This window comes from Schistocerca cancellata, chromosome 8, assembly GCF_023864275.1.
Source record: "Schistocerca cancellata isolate TAMUIC-IGC-003103 chromosome 8, iqSchCanc2.1, whole genome shotgun sequence".
Taxonomy (NCBI): Eukaryota; Metazoa; Arthropoda; class Insecta; order Orthoptera; family Acrididae; genus Schistocerca; species Schistocerca cancellata.
This window is the reverse complement of record NC_064633.1, coordinates 555,811,143-555,836,214: the sequence shown is the minus strand read 5'-3', so window position 1 is coordinate 555,836,214 and position 25,072 is coordinate 555,811,143. Positions and strand designations below refer to the sequence as shown.

General features: G+C 44.7%; 1 protein-coding gene and 1 long non-coding RNA gene across 2 annotated transcripts in view; one reads left to right on the top strand and one right to left on the bottom strand.

The window, feature by feature from the left end:
- LOC126095685 (beta-1,3-galactosyltransferase 1-like) overlaps positions 1 to 25,072 on the bottom strand; it is a 316,203-nt gene that overhangs the window by 137,283 nt on the left and 153,848 nt on the right. The gene's annotated exons all lie outside the window — the stretch shown is intronic.
- LOC126095177 (uncharacterized) lies at positions 19,638 to 20,254 on the top strand. Its single transcript, XR_007521917.1, has 3 exons — positions 19,638 to 19,697; positions 19,852 to 19,962; positions 20,122 to 20,254. It is a non-coding gene; the product is annotated as an uncharacterized LOC126095177 (long non-coding RNA).

The window sequence follows — 25,072 nt, the reverse complement described above, 5'->3', positions numbered from 1 at the left end:
CTTCGGCGTCGAATTTCCAGAAACTCTGAAACACTTTTTTTTAATTTCTAACCGAGAAGTTAGATACCAAATATCGTAGAGCCTTTAGTAATTATTATTTTCAAAGAAATCTTTCACCCACTATTTTACCCCCTTAGTGGTAGAATATCCTATACCGCTGAAACAGTTATTTCTTTATCTCTGACCGAGAAATCCTAACCAATTTTCGTTGGTGTAGCTTCAAAATTGCCTTAATAGCGAAAGTTTTCCAGAAAACCTTCATCCCTCCTTCATCCCTGTTTCACCCCCCCCTTGGGGTTTGAATTTTGAAAAATCTTTTCTTAAACAACACGTACAGTAAGACACACATTTTCTCCAAATTTCAAGTTTCTGCCGTTAGCGGTTTGGGCTGCGCGATGATGAGAGTCAGGACACTTGACTTTTATAAATAGAGATTTCGCAGATCGCCTGCGGAAACAACAGTGTTGATCCGCAGAAGCGGCTACTGCTACCAAGAGGTGCTGCAAAATCTAGCAGAAGAGCAGTGAAAGCGTGTATTTATTGATAAAGTAGAAGAAAATCTGCAATCAGAATTGTACAATAACGACGCTACTGCAACATGTTTGGGTGTTAAGCAACAAAGCCGAGAATGCTTTGCAAGGGTGCAGTTCTCTTAGAACCACTTGGGGAAAGGTAGGTCTGCTGTCTTTGTGAAAACCAAAGAGAACATACAGTAGTCTCAGCATCATATTCCGATCATAAATCAATATGCCATAATCGCTTGTATTAAAGCGCTTAAGGTTTGTTAATCAGAATTTTGAATTTAAAAATCATAATTTAAAAATGTGTACGAGGGAAACTCTGTAAGCAACTTAATTACACTATTCTAGCATCTACTCATTAAAGCTACAATCTTAAACTACTTCTCAGCATACTTTTCTGCAAAAGTAAGGCAATTGACGTAGCTGTGCACGAGCTATTCTTTAGACTCGTCGTAGAACACTATTGCCCGGGCGCTTGATCACGATTCGATGGCATCTTCATTTTCGAAAAAAAGTATTTAATGGCAAACTACCAGCGAACTACCGTGATCATATTCCAAAGGAATCTCATTAGTGCCATCTTGCGCAAATCTGTCGAGAAAATCGTCACCTGTGACTTCATGTCGTGGCATGCCGCAGCAGCAAGCCATACAGCAGACAGTTGCTGTTACACGTGCGGAGAGCACACGCTGTCCGAAAAACTTCTACGGAATCCAGTCACTACAGTGATTCACGCACTTTGTACATATACGACAGGAATACTCCGGACATTTGACGTATTGTGGCCTGAATGAGACGCTACTGAGGCGTTGAAACTGGTAGCTAATTGAAGTTTTCAAAAATAAAAACTGATAGTACATATTTCTACAACAGTTCGACCTATCGCTGTTCCTCACTCCATATTTTTATGATATGCAGTTACATACTACGCCAGGTGGTCAGCAAGAAGTTTGGGGATCCTACGAGCACGAAATTTGCAGTGGAGAAATAGTTGCCTCGTCGTACACACACTTTATTGACAATCGCCACTCCTTCGACATGCTGATCTGTCCTCTCCCGATCTTGGACAACACTTCTTCACGTAACACGCGGCATAAGTGCCTTTCATTCTCTCCATAAACTATACAATTTTCCTGCTTTGCACACGAAATGGAATCACTGTGCGCCATTCACAGTGGTCGGGGCCTGAGGCTGTAGCAGACACTGCAAACCATTGCCACACAATGCACAACGTCGCAACTACCTTGCCTCAAAGGCTTCCTGATTCGAACCGACCTAAGGCCGGTATTACACTATCAAATATCATTGTCCAATATCTTTTTCAAAGAAATTTGATGGTGTAATAGGGAACTTTGTCACATTTCGTCAAACATTTGTTCAAATCTAGGGCCTCGCTGTCGGTATGATCAAAGAAGTCGGTTGTCTTCTGTTCACTGCAATGTGACATGTTACCACGTGGAGCGCTAGCATGGCTGCAGCGTTCTGTCATCTGTAGTGTTTTAATAAACATTCGCGGTAAATACAACTGGTGTGTACCGACAACTACAAAATTAACAGAGATGCATGTAGCTGACGAGGCGCTTTACAACGTGAGACACCCTGGATACAAAAATAGATTAAGAAGATAGGAGACCTGACCTGACCTAACTCTTTCATGTAGCAAGGAATCGGAGTGTTACAGTGACCCTGTCTTCTGCAGGTATAGCAGTTCCTGAGTGAGTACTGTTCTTTGTGATACGAGATACACTTCACTGAGCTCATACAGAAATGTATGCTCATCCATTCTTAAGTAACTGATGCACCACTTTACGTCCTCCACTATAAGCTCACGTAACAAGTTTGGTGAATGCCTTTAACGTGTCGTCGTAAAACCCACGGCTTCACCCAGGTACGTTGAAACGCCCCCTTAGAACAATTTGTACAATATGAAACGTCCCCTTAGAACAATTGTACATGTGAAACGTCCACTTAGAACAATTATACAAGACTGTGCTTAACCTGACACACACAATGTTTTTAGCGCAACGCAATCTGACTATCAAAAATCCCTGCAAAAGAATGGCCCTGACAAACATTAAACTATACCTTTCACAAATCACTTACTTCACAAAAATCTTCGTTGCTCGAACTACTGCAATACAACGAGTGCCACTACTGCCAGCTAAATAAAAGATTCAAACTACGGAAGGCACTAACTACTGATAGTCTTAGCAAATGAAAGATTCTAATAGAGAACAAACAATGTATTTACCTCAAGATTCATAATGTATACAGCAGTTCATGACATTTTTCAAAACTCCGCCATCTCTCTCCCCACATCCACCACTGCTGGCGGCTCATCTCCAACTGCCCAGCGCTACGCGCTGTTCGCATCCAGCTATAGCAGTTCATGACAACAATGGCAGACAACAATGCAAACTAGCCACATACTGCACACAGCACAGCCAGTGATTTTCATACAGAGAGCGCTACGTAACGTTGCCAATAAGAAAACATAAACAGCAAACTTACATAAAGAAAACATAAACAGCCTACTTACAACGTTTCCTCCTCCCCCCCCCCCCCCATTTCTCTTCCGCATGTGCTCACAGTGCAATTGTGGTACATGCAACTGCTGCGGTTATTAACAAGTTGTTGTTGTCAGCCATCTTGAGCTTCGACGAAAAATATGATTACAGTGTGATTAGCGCCACGTCAAAGATCTTTGTCAAATGTATTCGACGAATATTTGATCACATCTTTGATCAAATCTTTGACAAAGAAATTTGATAGTGTAATACCGGCCTAAGCTACATATTGCAGCCAACGAAGCAGATGTAGCTCCACTCTCCCTTTCCCAGGCTGCGTGGGAACGGATGTCGCTCTACGATTATTTCTCGCGGAACTCACGATTTTGCCGCTTGTTCGTGGCGTACAGGAACCAAGTACGCAGCTTTTATGGCTACTAGGAGTTCCTGCGGCACATACACGCACACGATCGAGTTGTTCGGTGCAATACGGCCGTTCGCGGCGTTAAAGTCAATGAAACGTGCAGTTTCTCTTCATGTAGCTCTCTTTACCTCTAAGGAAACGCTACATGCTACCAACCAGACGCGACACACTAGAGAGAAAAAGGTACACGTTACCTGCACCGAACACCGTCCGCCGTTGAGCTCTCATGGCGACTGATAGCGGAGAGCCGCTGATAGTGTGACGGGCTGTTGGGTCCGCGCTATCTGTCGGCAGTGTGGGATATACTCGCCCGCCGATCGCAGTTATTACTATCAGTCTCGCCAAACTATTCGAGTCTCCACTAAATCTTATGGTGAAAGAAGAATTTTGTGCTACGTGAAGTGTGTACTGTGTGTGTTGTATCCCATATTAATTAAAAAGAACCGTATTCTTGTTGCCATACTGTTGGATGACCTATAAACTGTTGTTCCGAAGAATACGCTGCAAGTCTCGCTTTCTTACCACTGCCATGCGAGGATAACTATGCAGTACCTCCAGGATAGATTTTTCACTCTGCTGCGGAATATGCATTGATTGAGGTACTTGTAGAAGTAACGCTTTGATGGGGACTGTGAGTCGTGTTGTAGCGGCGCTGTACACACCAGGTGGCGTATCGGTACTGTTTCCGTTGGGCTCAGTCCTTGATGCCCTACACACGCACCAATTTATCGGTCGAACGACCGACCAACCAATTTTGCGGCAGTCTACACGCGCCACGACCGACTGCACTCAGCGTTTACCGCGCCGCCATGTTGTCGTTTGTTTATCTTAGGTTCCCTGTCCGCCCCTGGTAGCCGAGTGGTCAGCGCGACGGCCCAGGATCGATTCCCGCCTGGGTCGGAGATTTTCTCCGCTTACGGACTGGATGTTGTGTTGTCCTAATAATCATCATCATTTCATCCTCATCGACACGCAACTCGCCGAAGTGGCGCCAACTCGAAAGACTTACGCCAGGCGAACGGTCTACCCCATGGGAGGCCATAGCCCCACGGCATTTCCATTGTCTGTGACAACCCCACAAGAAGCCGAGAGAAAGCTGTGTGCGAAGAAGTGGCTAATGCAGAGAACGAAATTTACCCAGCATCTGTTACTTAAGGTGATGATTTTCGTAACTGTCTAAGAATGGGTGAATTTCGGAACTGCTGAACATTATCAAACCTTTCTTAATGAAACAGAATTCAGTCATAAAAGTAACTGTAACCTACGAGGAAAAGCTATTAGCTAAATTATGATTTCTAGCCAGTGGCACAAAAAGAGGACCTCAAATTCAGTACAGCTGCATGCCCACAGTTATTAACTAAAACGATTCCTGAAACCTACAACGTGATTTGTTGCTGTTGTTGTGCTCTTCAGTCCGGAGACTGGTTTGATATAGCCCTCCATGCAACTCTATCCTGCACAAGCTCCTTCATCTCCAAGTAACTATTGCAACCTACATCCTTCAGGATCTGGTGGGTGTATTCATCTCTTGGTCTCCCTCTACGATTCTTACCCTCCACGTCGCCCTCCAAGACTAAATTGGTGATCCGTTGATGCCTCAGAACTTGTCCTACCAACCGAACCCTTCTCCTAGTCAAGTTGTGCCACAAATTCCTCTTCTCCCCAATTATATTCAGTACCTCCTCATTAGTTCGTAATCTACCCATCTGTTTTTCAGCATTCGTCTGTAGCACCACATTTCGATAGCTTCTATTCTCTTCTTGACTAAACTATTTATCGTCCAAAATTAGCATTAATTTAATACCTTCAGCTGCTGCCGGGCGTTGATGTATATCAACGGGGACAGGTGAAAATGTGTGCCCCGATCGGGACTCGAACCCGGGATCTCCTGCTTACATGGCAGACGCTCTATCCATCTTTTTTTGGAAGGTTTGTTTTTTAATTTTTTAATTTTATTTATTTATTTATTTATTTTTTTGATACAAATGGATAAATTAAGGCCGTTCCTCTTCGTCTACATAACCAGAATAATAGAAAGTCGTCCCCTTACGACATATGGATGCTCCATATTACAACCCGCTGCAATTTTTCGATGACTGTCGTCTCGTTGCTGTGTTGTTTCCGTTGTTTGTTCGATCTCATAACAAAAGGAAACTGGAAAGAGGTGCGATGCTTATCTTCTCATGTCATCGATAATCCAGCTGCAAGGCGGATTATGGAATGCACTCCAAAGAAAATTAGAAAAATATTGCCTATATTTAGGGTTCCCCCCCCATGAACCATGGACCTTGCCGTTGGTGGGGAGGCCTGCGTGCCTCAGCGATACAGATGGCTGTACCGTAGGTGCAACCACAACGGAGGGGTATCTGTTGAGAGGCCAGACAAACGCGTGGTTCCTGAAGAGGAACAGCAGCCTTTTCAGTAGTTGCAGGGGCAACAGTCTGGATGATTGACTGATCTGGCCTTGTAACATTAACCAAAACGGCCTTGCTGTGCTGGTACAGCGAACGGCTGAAAGCAAGGGGAAACTACAGCCGTAATTTTTCCCGAGGACATGCAGCTCTACTGTATGATTAAATGATGATGGCGTCCTCTTGGGTAAAATATTCCGGAGGTAAAATAGTCCCCCATTCGGATCTCCGGGCGGGGACTACTCAGGAGGACGTCGTTATCAGGAGAAAGAAAACTGGCGTTCTACGGATCGGAGCGTGGAATGTCAGATCCCTTAATCGGGCAGGTAGGTTAGAGAATTTAAAAAGGGAAATGGATAGGTTAAAGTTAGATATAGTGGGAATTAGTGAAGTTCGGTGGCAGGAGGAACAAGACTTTCGGTCAGGTGATTACAGGGTTATAAATACAAAATCAAATAGGGGTAATGCAGGAGTAGGTTTAATAATGAATAAAAAAATAGGAGTGCGGGTTAGCTACTACAAACAGCATAGTGAACGCATTATTGTGGCCAAGATAGACACAAAGCCCATGCCTACTACAGTAGTACAAGTTTATATGCCAACTACCTCTGCAGATGATGAAGAAATAGATGAAATGTATGACGAGATAAAAGAAATTATTCAGGTAGTGAAGGGAGACGATAATTTAATAGTCATGGGTGACTGGAATTCGTCAGTAGGAAAAGGGAGAGAAGGAAGCATAGTAGGTGAATATGGATTGGGGGGAAGGAATGAAAGAGGAAGCCGCCTTGTAGAATTTTGCACAGAGCATAACTTAATCATAGCCAACACTTGGTTCAAGAATCATAAAAGAAGGTTGTATACCTGGAAGAATCCTGGAGATACTAAAAGGTATCAGATAGATTATATAATGGTAAGGCAGAGATTTAGGAACCAGGTTTTAAATTGTAAGACATTTCCTGGGGCAGATGTGGATTCTGACCACAATCTATTGGTTATGAACTGCAGACTGAAACTGAAGAAACTGCAAAAAGGTGGGAATTTAAGGAGATGGGACCTGGATAAACTGAAAGAACCAGAGGTTGTACAGAGTTTCAGGGAGAGCATAAGGGAACAATTGACAGGAATGGGGGAAAGAAATACAGTAGAAGAAGAATGGGTAGCTCTGAGGGATGAAGTAGTGAAGGCAGCAGAGGATCAACTAGGTAAAAAGACGAGGGCTAATAGAAATCTTAGGTAACAGAAGAGATATTGAATTTAATTGATGAAAGGAGGAAATATAAAAATGCAGTAAATGAAGCAGGCAAAAAGGAATACAAACGTCTCAAAAATGAGATCGACAGGAAGTGCAAAATGGCTAAGCAGGGATGGCTAGAGGACAAATGTAAGGATGTAGAGGCTTGTCTCACTAGGGGTAAGGTAGATACCGCCTACAGGAAAATTAAAGAGACCTTTGGAGAGAAGAGAACCACTTGTATGAATATCAAGAGCTCAGATGGCAACCCAGTTCTAAGCAGAGAAGGGAAGGCAGAAAGGTGGAAGGAGTATATAGAGGGTTTATACAAGGGCGATGTACTTGAGGACAATATTATGGAAATGGAAGAGGATGTAGATGAAGACGAAATGGGAGATAAGATACTGCGTGACGAGTTTGACAGAGCACTGAAAGACCTGAGTCGAAACAAGGCCCCGGGAGTAGACAACATTCCATTTGAACTACTGATGGCCTCGGGAGAGCCAGTCATGACAAAACTCTACCATCTGGTGAGCACGATGTATGAGACAGGCGAAATACCCTCAGACTTCAAGAAGAATATAATAATTCCAATCCCAAAGAAAGCAGGTGTTGACAGATGTGAAAATTACCGAACTATCAGTTTAATAAGTCACAGCTGCAAAATACTAACGCGAATTCTTTACAGACGAATGGAAAAACTGGTAGAAGCCGACCTCGGGGAAGATCAGTTTGGATTCCGTAGAAATGTTGGAACACGTGAGGCAATACTGACCTTACGACTTATCTTAGAAGAAAGATTAAGAAAAGGCAAACCTACGTTTCTAGCATTTGTAGACTTAGAGAAAGCTTTTGACAATGTTAACTGGAATACTCTCTTTCAAATTCTGAAGGTGGCAGGGGTAAAATACAGGGAGCGAAAGGCTATTTACAGTTTGTACAGAAACCAGATGGCAGTTATAAGAGTCGAGGGGCATGAAAGGGAAGCAGTGGTTGGGAAAGGAGTGAGACAGGGTTGTAGCCTCTCCCCGATGTTATTCAATCTGTATATTGAGCAAGCAGTAAAGGAAACAAAAGAAAAATTCGGAGTAGGTATTAAAATTCATGGAGAAGAAGTAAAAACTTTGAGGTTCGCCGATGACATTGTAATTCTGTCAGAGACAGCAAAGGACTTGGAAGAGCAGTTGAACGGAATGGACAGTGTCTTGAAAGGAGGATATAAGATGAACATCAACAAAAGCAAAACGAGGATAATGGAATGTAGTCAAATTAAGTCGGGTGATGCTGAGGGAATTAGATTAGGAAATGAGACACTTAAAGTAGTAAAGGAGTTTTGCTATTTAGGGAGTAAAATAACCGATGATGGTAGAAGTAGAGAGGATATAAAATGTAGACTGGCAATGGCAAGGAAAGCGTTTCTGAAGAAGAGAAATTTGTTAACATCGAGTATAGATTTAAGTGTCAGGAAGTCGTTTCTGAAAGTATTTGTATGGAGTGTAGCCATGTATGGAAGTGAAACATGGACGATAACTAGTTTGGACAAGAAGAGAATAGAAGCTTTCGAAATGTGGTGCTACAGAAGAATGCTAAAGATAAGGTGGGTAGATCACGTAACTAATGAGGAGGTATTGAATAGGATTGGGGAGAAGAGAAGTTTGTGGCACAACTTGACTAGAAGAAGGGATCGGTTGGTAGGACATGTTTTGAGGCATCAAGGGATCACAAATTTAGCATTGGAGGGCAGTGTGGAGGGTAAAAATCGTAGAGGGAGGCCAAGAGATGAATACACTAAGCAGATTCAGAAGGATGTAGGTTGCAGTAGATACTGGGAGATGAAGAAGCTTGCACAGGATAGAGTAGCATGGAGAGCTGCATCAAACCAGTCTCAGGACTGAAGACCACAACAACAACAATATTTAGGGTTCTTGACCATCGCACAATGTCGTTCGTTGAGGTAATACCAAAAAACGGGTCTGTCTTTTCGCCATTACCGAATAGGTAGTGAACAGCGTGGCCGCTGATCCACGTCACAGAGTTCGTTTTTGCTCTTGGGAAATACATCCCATCGGGGAAAAGAAGTGATCTGGTAGTTATCCTGTCGGGAGTCTTGCGTGTGAGGAAAGCCAGTATCTGACAAACCTAATACCAAACGTCCTTTGCCGACCCGCATTCGAAACAAAGTTCATCTGTGTCAATCACTTGGCATGTGGCACACAAGGGTGAGTCGGCGAGGTGGATCTGATGCAGGCGGGATTGACACAACTGTTTCCCATTACTATCATCCTCGTCATCATCAAGCATGTGGGTAGTAGTGAGTTGTGGATGTAGCTTAATTCAAGGAAGAATTGGCTAACGTAGGTGCTGGGATGTCCGATATCATCACAGGGGGTGCGAGTGAGGTTGGTCGTAAGGCCTCCAGTAATAGACTTGTGAGGCACGTCGGGCTTCGTCGCCCCAGTTGTAGGTGACAGCTGATGAACAGGGCCTACGCTCTGTTCTGAAAATGATAAAGGCCTAAACCCCCTCTGCTCCTCGGGTGGGTTAGGGACTCGGAACAAATCTTAAATATCATGCCCGTACTAACAAAGGATCCCAAATCCGCCAACATGCGGTGAGCCAGGGTGGGTGGTATCGGGAGTATCTGTGCAAAATGTGGGATGCGTGACGCCAAATAGACGTTGCAGGAGGCCTAGATGTCTAAGACGGTGGTCTCTTATTCCTGCTCTCATCTGATTCGATAAACGCCTGTAGTTAAGGGCTGTCAGATGTGAAATCAATGCCAAGACAGCGGATTGTGTCACTGATTCGTAGCGGTGCGACGCTCTCGTCGGTAGACCTCTGCCTATAGACGGGGTGTGCGATTTGTGGAGATTGAGATGGCTTCCCGATGCCGCGCCGTAGGTCGCCACCCACGCCAGTCCTGCACGAACATCGTCATTACTGCGAAGAAGGAGTACCAGGTCACCAGCATAGGCAGTGCAGCAAAAAGTGTGTCCACCAAGGGACATCCCAGCCAGGCGTTGTCGGAGGCCGCAGAGGAGTGGTTCCGGGACGAGGGCGCACAGTATCGCCGAAAGAGGGCAGCCTTGTCGCACCGAGCACTGGATCTGTATCGGTGGCGTGAGACGCCCGTTATTAACACCTTGGACGTCGCGCCAAGTAGGAGACGCACCAGTACCTCAACTGTGATGTCCGGATACCTCATGTGTCGCAGTACCTCCATCAAAAATGCGTGGTCGACTCTGTCAAAGGCCTGACTAAAGTCGAGTGAGGCCAAAACTCCTGGCAGCTGGCGAGCTTTGGCTAGCGCGATCATATCTCGATATCGGCACAGTGGAGTGCGAATATTATGGTCACCACCTAACGATGTCTGGTCCTGCGACACAACACATTGTACCGATCGCTTTAGGCGTGCTGCCAGAAGCCGGGTGAAAATCTTCATGTCACTGTTGAGTAAGGTCAAGGGGTGATAATCACTGATCCTGCATCCGCCTCGTGGTTTGTGTAAGGGAACAATCAGTCCTTCTAGGAACGCCCCAGGTTCAAATGGCTCTGAGCACTATGGGACAACATCTGTGGTCATCAGTCCCCTAGAACTTAGAACTACTTAAACCTAACTAACCCAAGGACATCACACACATCCATGCCCGAGGCAGGACTCGAACCTGCGACCGTAGCAGCCGCGCGGTTCCGGACTGAGCGCCTAGAATCGCTAGACCACCGCGGCCGGCGAACGCCCCAGGGATCTGCGTCGTGGGAGACATAAGATCCCGGCAAATATCAGTCCCTGCTGGTGCCAGCAATTGTTGATACGTCCAATAAAATTCCAGAGGAAGGCCATCAGGTCTCGGGGACTTATGAGCAGCCCCCGCCTGCATTGCTTCAAATGATTTCCTCTTCCGTTACATTTGCAGTCAAATCCGCTGCCGTTGTCGGAGAGATCGTTCCATAAGTGAGTTGAGAGACTTCGGCGATCACCTCTGGGGGATGTCGGTGTTCCGAGTACAGCCTAGTGTAGTGAGAATGACTGGCGTTTCCTATATCGCGCTGGGTATCAAGGCGTCGTCCGGCTTCCGTCGTGATAGCTTGGATCAGTGTCCTGCGTCGGCGCCGTCGTTCTGCAATGACGTGGTACATGGACGGTTCCTCCTGGGCCACTCTGTCTTGAGTGCGCACTCTGACGATCGCACCCTCAAGGTGGCAACGTGTTAATCTGATGATCTGTGCCTTGGCACGGTTCACCGTCACCTGCCTTGCAGGTGAGTACGGCAATGTTGTACATTCCCTTAAGATGCTGTAGTAAAAGTCCATGGTATGTCTCTTCCATGCTGCTACATCTCATCCGTAGCCTATCAAGGTCTTCCGGAGGGCTGGTTTGGTGCAGAGTAACCACCACGACAGAGTAGATCGGTAGGTGCCACGCCGGCGGCTACAGGAATCCCACGTGTTCTGTATAAGGCGTCGACATTCCTGAGAGGCTAGGTGGGCGACGTTCAACTTCCAAGGATCACGGCTGTGCCATACGTTCTGGCGGCCGAGAGTAATGGCGCAGATGTAGGCCTCGTGGTCAGAAAACGCTGTGGGCCAAACTTCGGCAGCTCTCGTCCCCACAGCTATGAAGCGAGATGTAAATCCGGTCGATGCGGCTGGAGGAATGGCTGGTGTAGTGCGTAAATCCGGGCCGATCAACACAAACATGTTCCCACGAGTCCACCAATTGAAGATTACTTATAATTGTTGCAAGTTCTGTGCAGGGAGAATGATGTGGTAACTGATCCTTAGGTGCTTGGCTACAGTTGAAGTCCCCTTCGAATATCAAGGCGTCCTGACGGCCCATAAAGAAGGGTGTGATTCTATGAGCGGAAAAGGTGGATTGTTCGCGATGCCGACCAGATTCTGACGGCGCACAGATGTTAATAAGTTTAACTCCTTGGATAGTATGAGCCATGCCTCTGGCGTCAGGCAGATACTCGACATCTTCTGTGAGTATACCTTCGTTGAGGAGGATCGCCACACCACTGCCATTGGCTGACGCATGTGAGACCCAAGTCCTGTAGCCATGGGGTTCCTTAAAGTCTGCGACATACACCTCTTGAAGGAGCGCTATATCGATGTCTGAGCATATCCTGTAGCATCGCTAGTTTATGTCGGGCACGTATGTTGTTGATGTTAATCGTTACTAGACGGTATGTTTGGACAGCCAGGTCGGCAACTGGGTTGTTTAGGAGGCCAGGTGTGGGCAGCAGGGGCGGCCCCACAGAGGCTGACGATACAGCCGTAGTCACTGTGGTTGGTCGGTGCTGGGTAGAGCCGAGGGAGCATCACTGCCCTCGGCATCCTCCGGGCGCTGTGGCTCATCCTCGACATCATCCGCCCAAGAATCAGATGCAGCAATTGGTAACTGTTGATTAGTGCTGTCAGTAGAGCGTTCGCGCGAATGTTCAGTAGCAGAAGTGGTGTTGTCAGTCCGAGGCTCAGAAACTGTATTCGCCGTAGCATCGTGACGGGACGGATGGGTTGTGGCGGTAGAGTCCTGAGTGTCGTCCGACGCCGGAGACCGTTGCTTTCGGACATGTTGTTCTGTGTCAGAGTGCGGGCGGCAATAGTCTGATGCGGTCTCCATTGGTAGGAAGGCAGAAGTCGGGACTATTTCTGGTTCGACTTCCATCTTCTCTTTAGGTGGCACAATTGATCACCGTCTTGAGGTAATTCTGCCGATGACGTCGTGGAGGAGGATATGTTGTGCGCCACACACTGTCATCGACCATTGACTGCAATATGGTGTTTCGATCCTAAGCAGGAACAGCTGTTGCGGTAGCAGCCGTTGCATACGTGATGGGGAGAGAAGTAGGTGTCGCCGGGGATGGAACTTCACCAACCGGTGTCTGAGTCTGTCGGCGTTGAATACAGGCCGATCGGACATGTCCTTCCTGGCCACAGCCGGCGCAGGTACGCGATTGTGCGTCGTACATGACAATGGCTCTGCAGCCGCAATTACTAAGTAGGATGGCACATGCTTCGTCAGTGCAGTCTTAATTTGTCGCACTCCGTTTAAGACGGGGCATGTCTCCAACGTTTGCCATTTTTCAGCCAGGTTGCTTTGCACGTTGCCGTACGGTTTGAAAGCTGTCATCACAACATCTGGCGGGACTTCGAATGGCAGCTCGAAGACCCTCAGAGTGCGAAGGCCTAATCCAGCGTGGTCGATCGTTACAGTTCCTATGTGGCCATCAGGATGCTTAAATTTAAATCCATATATGTTTGGGCACACAACATCAGCGCACGCCTCTTCATTGATGAGTTCAAAAATGGTTCAAATGGCTCTGAGCACTATGGGACTTAACTGCTACGGTCATCAGTCCCCTAGAACTTAGAACTACTTAAACCTAACTAACCTAAGGACAGCACACAACACCCAGCCATCACGAGGCAGAGAAAATCCCTGACCCCGCCGGGAATCGAACCCGGGAACCCGGGCGTGGGAAGCGAGAACGCTACCGCACGACCACGAGATGCGGGCATTGATCAGTTTTTTGTATACGACACTGTTTGTTATAGAAAAGTGGATCCCAATGATGTCTTTAGGTGCAATATGAAGTTCTTCCCGGATGAAATGTTCAATGTCAAGTGCTCGAGGACTTACGTAGTACGCTTGAAGTATGATCTTAATTGTGGACTTGCGGTACGAGTGCGCCATTGCACTACCGAGACACGGACGCGTGACATCCGCCGCAGCGGAAGGTAAACAGTAAATTCTCTCGCGCGCGGTACGCAAACAGGCGGGACACAGGCACGAGGACCTAGCCCCACCGCTCCTAACAGCGGACTGTCCATCTGAGCCACAGAGGGCACAGAGGATAGTGCGACTGCAGGGACTATCTCGCCGATGTTTCCAAAACTATATACTTACATGGATTTCTGTTCTTTCGCACTTAAATTTATACTCGATGTTAACAGACTTTTCTTCTTCAGAAACGTTTTCCTTGCCATTGCCAGTCTACATTTTATACCCTCCCTACTTTCACCATTATCAATTATTTCGCTCCCCAAATAGCAAAACTCATCAACTACTTTAAGTTTCTCGTTTCCTATTCTAATATCCTCAGCATCACCTGATATAATTAGACTACATTTCATTATCCTCGTTTTGCTTTTGTTGATGTTCATCTTATATCCTCTTTTCAAGACACTGTACATCCGGTTCAACTGCTCTTTCAGGGCCTTTGCTGTCTCCGACAGAATTACAAAGCTATCGGCAAACCTCATAGTTTATATTTCTTCTCCCTGGACTTTCATTCCTACTCTGAATTGTTCTTTGGTTCCATTTATTACAGATTGAATAACAACGCTGATAGGCTACAGCCCTGTCTCACTCCCTTCTCAACCACTGCTTCCCTGATTTAATCGCAACGTGATATATAGTTGTAAAAAACATCTTTTTATGCCAACTGCTGCAAAATTTTATTTATTCTCTACCGGATTCGCAGGACTGAGTGTCTACGTGTTACCGCATTTCGACTGAGGAAAATCAATGAAACAATTATTGTCGTAATTCGTCACATTTCATACTTGATGTTTGGGGTAACTATCAGAGAAGTATTTTTGACCATTTGATGAACATTATTATCTGCTATGAAGATGGTAGCCAGTACCGAAAACGGCAGAGAATAAATAAAATTGACAGTCGTTGGCACAAAAGATAATATCTTCCAAATATTTATCGGCTTCAGACAACCGCTTGAAGAAAGCTTGATTTGTAATTCACTGAGGAAATATATCATGATATAGAAAATAAATAATACAATAGACATTAATAATGTATCTCTGTATATAGCACAAAAATGAACTGTTAGTGTCAGAAATTCATTTCAAATTCGACAAATCTAACAAATACGACAGAAACATGAGAAAAGAAGCTTTTAGCAATTGTTAGAAGTGTAAAAAAGATCTCAAACTTTACTCTTCAAAGCAGAGGACTTGTATATCTACTGGATTTTTTAAAAAATCTACGAAAATGAAGGAATTGTATTTTATGAATTAACGTCCACTGATATTTCCGTTTTTAGCTTTCATATCCGTTAAGTGTTGGAGAGAAAACGTAATAAGTGTTTCTTGAACCTACGACCCTCCAGGAAAGTTGTTGCGCTTAAGTTGCTCTCGGAACCAAGAGCTGGATGTAACCCGAAGTAGAAAGCTCAGAAATATACGAGTATAATGAAAAGATGGATTGATCACCATAGGGGGGAGAGTGTTCATTGCTGTCGACAAATATGTTGCGTCTATCGAGGTCAAAATTGAGTTTGACTGTGAAGTTATCTGGACATGATTCGCAGGTCTAGGTGAACACTAATTGTCAGATGTTTTTACCGGCAACCTGATTCCACCGTAACCGTTGTAGGATCATCCAAGGAAAGTCTACATGCAGCAGGTGCCATTGTAGTATACTATTACTTGGTCGTGACTTTAATCTACCGAGTATAGACTCGGACGGAGGAGGAGGAGATTAGTGTTTAACGTCCCGTCGACAACGAGGTCATTAGAGACGGAGCGCAAGCTCGGGTGAGGGAAGGACGGGGAAGGAAATCGGCCGTGCCCTTTCAAAGGAACCATCCCGGCATTTGCTCGGGGCTCTGAGCACTATGGGACTTAACATCTGTGGTCATCAGTCCCCTAGAACTTAGAACTACTTAACCCTAAGTAACCTAAGGACATCACACACATCCATGCCCGAGGCAGGATTCGAACCTGCGACCGTAGCAGCCTCGCGGTTCCGGACTGAGCGCCTAGAACCGCTAGACCACCGCGGCCGGCCCGGCATTTGCCTGAAGCGATTTAGGGAAATCACGGAAAACCTAAATCAGGATGGCCGGAGACGGGATTGAACCGTCGTCCTCCCGAAGACTGGGACGTCTATGGATTCACTGCAGATGGTACAGACAAACAGTGTTGTAAAGTACTTTTGAACACGTTTTCCGAAAACTTTCTTGAACAGCTAGTTATAGAACCCACACGCAATGGAAATATTTTATACCTTGTACCTAGAAACAGGCATGACCTTATCAAAATTGTCAACACAGAGGCATCGATTAGTGATTACGATGTCCTCCAAGCTACGATGGTTACAAAAGTTAATAAATCCGTCAAGGAGGGTAGGAGAGAATTTATGCTAGAGAAAGCAGATAAGCACTTGTCAGCATCCCACTTAGATAATGAATGGACTCATTTAGCTCCAATAGGTCGGAAGTAGAGGTATTATGGGCAAAGTTTAAACTGATTGTAAGTTGCGCTCTGGGATGTGGGATTTAAGTGGACTAGGGATGGCTTTGAAAAACCTTCCTTTGTTCAGTAATTAAACTCGGAATTTGGTGAAGAAATGGATATTGATGCACTCTCGGTTCAAAAACGACCGCGCAAACGATGTCAGCAAAAGTTAGTAGAAATTCGTATGTCCGTAAGAAGATCAATGTGCGAAGCATACAACTACTACCACCGTCTTACCTTAGCGAAAGATCTTGCCGAAATCCCGGGAAAATTTTGATTGTACATAAAATAACGAAGCAGGCCGCAGGCTTCTATCCAGTCACTCGTCGACCAGTTTGGGGTGGCAATAGAAGACAGCAAGAGGAAAGGTTTCAAAGTTCACGTTTAATAAATCATTCATGCAGGAGGACAGTACAAACATACCGTCGTTTATTATACAGACTCCCACGTAGCGCACGCAGAAAGAGGCATCCGTGGTGTAGAGAAGCAACTGAAAGAGTTGGAAACAAGTAAGTCGCCAAGTCCAGGGGGATTTACAGAGAGTGCTCTGCTGCAATGGTCACTTGCGTAGCTTGCATTCATGTTGAATCTCCCTCCCAGCGACAAGTCCCGAGAGATTGAAAAGAAGCCCAGGTGACTCCTGTGTATAAGAAAGGTAAAGAACGGACCCGCATATTACCGACTAATATCTTTAACAACGGTTTCCAGCAGAATTATTGAACGTATTCTGAGTTAGAACATAACAAATTTCTTTCAGACAGCCAAGCTTCTATCCTCAAATCGGCAAGAATTTAGAAAGCATCGCTAGTGCGAAACTCAGCATGCCCCTTTCTCACAGGATGTCTTATAAACCATGGATGGAGGACTGCAGGCACATTTCATATTTCTGGATTTCCGAAAAAGCATTTGACACGGTGCCCCATTGCAGACTGTTGGTGAAGGTCAGAGCATACGGTTTAGGATCCCAGATACGTGAGTGGCTCGAAGACTTAATAGAATCCACTATGTTGATCATGACGGCGAATGTTCATCAGAGACAAGGGTAGCGCCAGGTGCGCCCCAGGGAGTGTCATGGGGCCGCTCGTATCCTCTGTATACATAAATGATGTGGCGGACAGGATAAGCTACAATTTACGGCTGTTTTATGATGACGCTTTGGTGCACGGGAGGTTGTCGTCGTTGTGACTGTAGGAGTATGCCACATGACTTGGGCGGAATTTCTAGTTGATGTGATGAATGACAGCTAGCTCTAAACATTGAAACAATGTAAGTTAATGCGGATGAGTAGGATAAAGAATCCTGTAACTTTCAAATACAGCATTAGTAGAGTGCTGCTTGACAGTCACATGGATTTAAATATCTGGGCCTAATGTGGGAAAGCGATGTGAAATGGAATGAGCACGTCAGGTTAGTAGTGGGGAAGGCGACTGCTTCACTTCGTTTTATAGGGAGAATTTTGGGAAAGTGTAGTTCACGCATAAAAGAGACGGCGTACAGAACGCTGGTGCGACCCGTTCTTGAGTACAGTTCCAGCGTTTCGGATCACTACCATGTTGGATTAAAGAAAGGCATCGAAGAATCCAGAAGCGTGCTGCTAGATGTAGGTTCGATCAGCGCTGGCTGGAACCCGAAGTAGAAGACTCTGAGATATTTAGCGATAGATTAGACGCCATACGAGGAAGACTGTACATTGCAGCTGACAAAACTATTGTCTCTATTGAAGACGAAGTTGAGTGTGACAATGAAGTTATCTGGTTGCGAAGAACAGGCCTAGATGAAATCAAGTTAATTGTTGGAGTTTTTCCCTGCCATCCGATTCCGCTTTGACAGCTTTAGAGTTTCTCAAAGGAAGTGTACGATCACTACCGCCTAAGTACCCAGATTACTAACTGTGGGTGACTTGAACCTACCGAGTACAGACTGGGACATCCGGGGATTCATTGGAGGGCGCACAGACGAACGGTCTTGCGAAGTACTTTTGAACACGTTTGCCGAAAACTTTTTTGAGCAGCTAGTTCGACAGCCCACATGCAATATAAATATTTTACATGTTTTAGCTACATACAGGACTGACGTTATCGACAGCGTCAGTATAGACACGGGGATTAGAGTTAATAACTCAGTATTGAAGGCTAGGAGAATATTTCTGTTAGAAAGAACAGAGAAGAGGTTGTTAGCTTCTCTTTTAGATAATGAAATGACATTTTTTGGTTCCAGTAAGGTGGACGTAGAGGAATTACGTGCAAAGTTTGAACGGACTGTAAATCGTGCTCTGAAGAAGTGTGTGTCCAGGAAGTGGATAAAAGACCCATCGTGGTTTAACAACAAAATTCGGAAAATGTTGAGGAAGCAAAGGCTATTGCGCTCTCGGTTCAAAAGAGAATGCGCAATTGTTAAGACAGAAAAATGTTAGTAGAGATTCATGTGCCTGTAAACAGATGTATGCGCGAAGCATACGACTACTACCACCACCTTACCTTGGCTAAAGATTTGGCCGGAAACCCGAGAAAATCCTGGAACTATTGTGATATTCCTGGCTGTGTCCGCCAGTATTTTATTTTGCTAGAAGCTCGCCTTGATGCAGCTTGATACACGTACAGTAGCAGATGGTACAAAAGTGGAATGAGGTACAAGTGACAGATGGTACAGTTTATACCAGTCCCGTGGGAGAGTCCGCCAGTTGTACTGAACTTGCCGCTGACTGGTCTGTACATTCAGGTGCTAGGCGCCAAACCGACGAACTTCCCTTATTAATTATTTATATATGTTTCATTATATTTAACCCAGTTTTCAGTCTGACAATCTCTCATGATTACCCTATGAGTCTACCCTTTTTGTTTATTAAATTTCAGTAGTTTTGAGAAACATAAGAGTAACGATATTGTAACCGAAGAGCTTAAGACACCTTCGGGTCGCTTTGGCGCACCTGGGAGACGAAGTACTTCGGCTGCGCTAGTCAGTAGAGATGGGTCGAACTCGTTCATTCCCGTGAACTACTTCATTCATTTCACTCTTTGCCGTGAAGCGTTCAAATGAAGTAGTTCATTCATGATAGTGATGGGCTAAACTGCGATTTTCCGATATCAGTGATTTCTGTGAATGCTACTATTCAGTATCTGTTATTCTTAACTGTGATTTGTCGCAGTTCAGAGTCACAGTTAAGGAACATAGGTCGTGTATCCCTCCGCCACTGCTATTTCCGCGATTTCTGCTACTTCTGCGATTTCTGTGACTTCTGCTACTTCTGCGATTTCTGTGATTCCTGCGACTTACCACCATATGAAAAAGTTACATCTGTCAACACAGAAAATTGCATCTCAACAAACCTGTCATTGGCAAGTATGTTTTACGTTTTTTCTTACGTTGGCTTTAATTTTGTATTAAAGAAACAACTATGAAAATATTAATAGTGTAATTAATATGTAAGTAGCCGTACAGTACCGTAATAGTTCGTATTTAGAAAATGAATTCTAACATATTGTTATGTTCACAGGTACCTGAACTACATTTCAGTCACTCAGTAAAGTGATAACTCAAAATATCGTTGTCAACAGATCTGAAGAAATTGCCACCGCGTCTTTAGACCGTTTTCGTCAGACAAGAGGTTAGTTTCTAAGCGTTTCGATGGACTTAATTACTTCAGTGAGATCGTTCTTGCAAATGTGATATTCATTATAGCAAATATTAGCAATCTACTCTGTCAATTATATTGCTAGTAATTAATGACAGCAAAAATTGTTTAATAATCTTTGTGTTTTTGCAGACACAGTTCTGACTCTGATTACTGGTTGCTGTACGTATCTATCCACATCAAGGCTGTTTTTGAGAGAGACTCGTGAAGATTCAAGACAGCTCTTAGAGGATTTGCAGTTTAAAAGTGAAATAATTGTGAAATAAGTGTGTGAATGATTAAACTGTGTTTTATTGAAGTTGTTGTGCGATTTTAAAGGAATAATAAATGTCAAATACAGTGAGTGAATAATAAAAATCTCATTTTCTACATGTTTAAGCCGTCCTATACACATAATTTTCCGCCACTTACTTATTGGTAAACGCTTGTTGGAGAGTGACATGCCGCCCCCCCCCCTTTCTCCACAATCTTGGTGTGACAGTGACCTGTAGCATATCCCGAAGTCTACAATATGCATTTTGAGGCTGTTGATATGAAAGTGGGAAGTACAGATCTTCCAGTTAAATCAGGAATAGCTTAAGTGCATTACTTGAAAGTAACACAGGAAAAGCTTACTTATGTAGGTGGTAGTAGTGTCGGCAAAAAGTTCTTGTGTGTGAAGTTGCCATGTAGAACACCAGGTGTAAAACTTTTATCCCGAGTCTTGAACTGTGTCGGAACAAAAGTGAGGCATTCATATGACTGTTTTCATTTCTCTACACTTATACAGATGTCTGAGTTCTGCTGTGTTAACATTGCAAAGTCCTGTAGGCATGTGGAGTATTAACCAAAACTGTCATATTGGAGGCAGAATCAAACACATTTGTTACGTTACTTGATATTTTCAGGAGAAAAAGGCAATGTTGCTTCTTATTAATATAATACATTCAGAGTCACAGCAGTATTTGACCAACCATAACTGATGCTGAATGTGCATGTCGTCATATAATATGAAGGGCTTATTTCAATAGTGGTACAAGTCCATTACCTCCACTTTTCTGTCTATAATGCTTCTGAAATTAGTGATCCAAACAAACATAAATAAAGGTTCCTCTCTAGCAAGAAGCCATATGCTTGAATATTTCTGGTATCTCAAATGCAGATTTGTCAGCACTCATTTAACTTTACGACTCTGTATCTCAAAATGAACAAAAATGGACTTGTACCACTATTGAAATAAGCCCTTCATATGCACACACAGCACATCGATCTCGTGAGGCACAACGCTCTCATAACGAAGTACGTACGTCGGTCAACAGATGACACTAGGAAAAGTATGTTAACTGCGCTTTTTAGTTGCTACTTGCGACTCTTAGTTGCGATTTGTCACAGAAATCGCAGTTTGACTCGGTAGCGAATAGCGTAGTATGAACTTTGCTCAACAGATGGCAGTGCTAACTGCGCTTTTTAGTTGCTACTTGCGACTCTTAGTTGCGACTTGTCACGGAAATCGCAGTTGGACTCAATAGTGTATCGCAGAGATGGACGTAGTACGAACTTTGACCCACAGATGGCACTGTTAACCGCGCTTTCTAGTTGCTACTTGCGACTCTTAGTTGCGACTTGTCACGGAAATCGCAGTTAGACTCGATACCGTATCGCAGAGATGGACGTAGTACGAACTTTGGCCAACAGATGGCACTGTTAACTGCGCTTTTTAGTTGCTACTTGCGACTCTTAGTTGCGACTTGTCACGGAAATCGCAGTTGGACTCCATAGCGTACCGCAGAGATGGACGTAGTACGAACTTTGGCCAACAGATGCCACTGTTAACCGCGCTTCTTAGTTGCTACTTGCGACTCTTAGTTGCGACTTGTCACTGAAATCGCAGAAAGCAGTGCTAAATTCGACCAATAGATGGCTCACGTCTTTGAATATGAAATACTACTTGCGACTGCTAACTGTGACTGAAATCGCAGTTAGATTCTGTAAAGTTGCTACTGTGATATCTGTGACTTCTCAGTCACTGTGATTTCTAACAGATACGCGATTTCCTGCCCACCACTAATTCATGAAGTACGGAAGCCTGGCGAAGTTGCCCAGTTCGCCGCTCAGCCGCAGCTACGCTCGCTTCGCCTCGCTCGTACAATAAAGCTTCGTAATACTTCATAATTTTACCAACAGATGACCAACTACGCAGTAACGTGCACGCAACGTTTTACGCTCTTACAGCGTCTGAGCTAACTTAAAATAGAGCATGGTCGAAGGGGACAAAGGAAAGATAAACAGAGAAGCCTGTCACTTATAAAGAAGGTATTACATTTAATCTTGCTCGACATTTTGTCATGAAGCGCCCAAAAAAGTCTTTATCTGCCAAGTGAAACATTATTTGTTGTATTCATGGACTGAAAACTAGGGCTACCAACGAAATGTAGTCCAATTTTATGTTCCTTTTAAAATTTAATTCAAAACAGAATGAGTATGTTTACCACTGTCACAAAGTCTATATATCTACGTTAAGTAATTATTCAGAAGTTTTCCTGTAGATTTTATTTTTGTTGAGAATAATAACCCTCCAGATTCAAAACGTAAACTGTCACCTGTAGTCATTGGTACGATTTCAGGTAAAATCCTTCTTTCAGTGTTATTAGCAAACCTTTTATTTTCATATTGGCTGTGCGTGCTGACACAGCCAGCCTCTTCGTTTGTATCTGTAATATTCATTTGTCCGCAAGCGCTGCCAACGGTAGGCTACCGGTAGACCCGAAGTGTAACTGAACTGCACAAATAGTCACGGGTAATGATGTCAGCACTGCAGGAAGCAGCTGACGCTGCCTTCCCCTCGCCCCTCACCTCCACAACCCCGCGCAAACCTATCGTTTCCCACAAACGCCGCGCGATTCGTCGACAGGCAGTAGAGGGGGGACTGAAGTGAAGGGAGAATGAGTGACGTAGCGCCGATGTAATGGGCGAGGGAGAGGGGAAGAGAGTGAGTGAACTAGAAATAAGTGTGGAGTGTGTTATCTGTGAAGAGTTTGAAGTACCAGTTCATTGAAATTGAGTTGTTAGTTCACACTTCACTGGAGTGAAGCGTTCATTTGAACGACTCATTCACGAGCCCCCCTTCACTACTAGTCAGACTGTTTCGAGCGTTGTGATGGTGCGGTCACGCAACTCTGTTTCGGTCGTTCGGAGGGCCAGACGTGTAAGACTGTTTGGAGCGTTCTTCAGAGCCGGGGGTGTATCTCTGATTCGAACAGACATGTTGTACTCTGATCACAAGTTGTCAGAAAAGTACCGTTCTATTAAGAAAGCTTTGTCGAGTGTCGAATATTTAAATAATAACCAAACAGTATACAGTAATGAGAAGCGTCGCCTTCTATCATTGTCAGTACTACAGATCTTCTACATCTACATCTACATTTATACTCCGCAAGCCACCCAACGGTGTGTGGCGGAGGGCACTTTACGTGCCACTGTCATTATCTCCCTTTCCTGTTCCAGTCGCGTATGGTTCGCGGGAAGAACGACTGTCTGAAAGCCTCTGTGCGCGCTCTAATCTCTCTAATTTTACATTCGTGATCTCCTCGGGAGGTATAAGTAGGGGGAAGCAATATATTCGATACCTCATCCAGAAACGCACCCTCTCGAAACCTGGCGAGCAAGCTACACCGCGATGCAGAGCGCCTCTCTTGCAGGGTCTGCCACTTGAGTTTGTTAAACATCTCCGTAACGCTATCACGGTTACCAAATAACCCTGTGACGAAACGCGCCGCTCTTCTTTGGATCTTCTCTATCTCCTCCGTCAACCCGATCTGGTACGGATCCCACACTGATGAGCAATACTCAAGTATAGGTCGAACGAGTGTTTTGTAAGCCACCTCCTTTGTTGATGGACTACATTTTCTAAGGACTCTCCCAATGAATCTCAACCTGGTACCCGCCTTACCAACAATTAATTTTATATGATCATTCCACTTCAAATCGTTCCGCACGCATACTCCCAGATATTTTACAGAAGTAACTGCTACCAGTGTTTGTTCCACTATCATATAAGCATACAATAAAGGATCCTTCTTTCTATGTATTCGCAATACATTACATTTGTCTATGTTAAGGGTCAGTTGCCACTTCCTGCACCAAGTGCCTATCCGCTGCAGATCTTCCTGCATTTCGCTACAATTTTCTAATGCTGCAACTTCTCTGTATACTACAGCATCATCCGCGAAAAGCCGCATGGAACTTCCGACACTATCTACTAGGTCATTTATATATATTGTGAAAAGCAATGGTCCCATAACAATCCCCTGTGGCACGCCAGAGGTTACTTTAACGTCTGTAGATGTCTCTCCATTGAGAACAACATGCTGTGTTCTGTTTGCTAAAAACTCTTCAATCCAGCCACACAGCTGGTCTGATATTCCGTAGGCTCTTACTTTGTTTATCAGGCGACAGTGCGGAACTGTATCGAACGCCTTCCGGAAGTCAAGGAAAATGGCATCTACCTGGGAGCCTGTATCTAATATTTTCTGGGTCTCATGAACAAATAAAGCGAGTTGGGTTTCACACGATCGCTGTTTCCGGAATCCATGTTGATTCCTACATAGTAGATTCTGAGTTTCCAAAAACGACATGATACTCGAGCAAAAGACATGTTCTAAAATTCTACAACAGATCGACGTCAGAGAGATAGGTCTATAGTTTTGCGCATCTGGTCGACGACCCTTCTTGAAGACTGGGACTACCTGTGCTCTTTTCCAATCATTTGGAACCTTCTGTTCCTCTAGAGACTTGCGGTACACGGCTGTTAGAAGGGGGGCAAGTTCTTTCGCGTACTCTGTAGATACAGAGACTAACCAGGGCAAGTGGCATCCCATGAAAAGCACAACCACAGGTTCGAGATGACGGCATAGAAGCCTCTGCCGAAGAAGATCCCACGACCGACGAACTGTCTTCTGCGCTGGGGACACAACTTTAGAAGACGACAGGTTGGTGGAAAAAAACGTTTAGGGACTGTCATTCAATCCCTCCAGATCTCTCCAGCTTCCGGAGGACACGCATAATTTATACTACGTAAAATCACTAAGCGGGTGTGTGGCTTCCG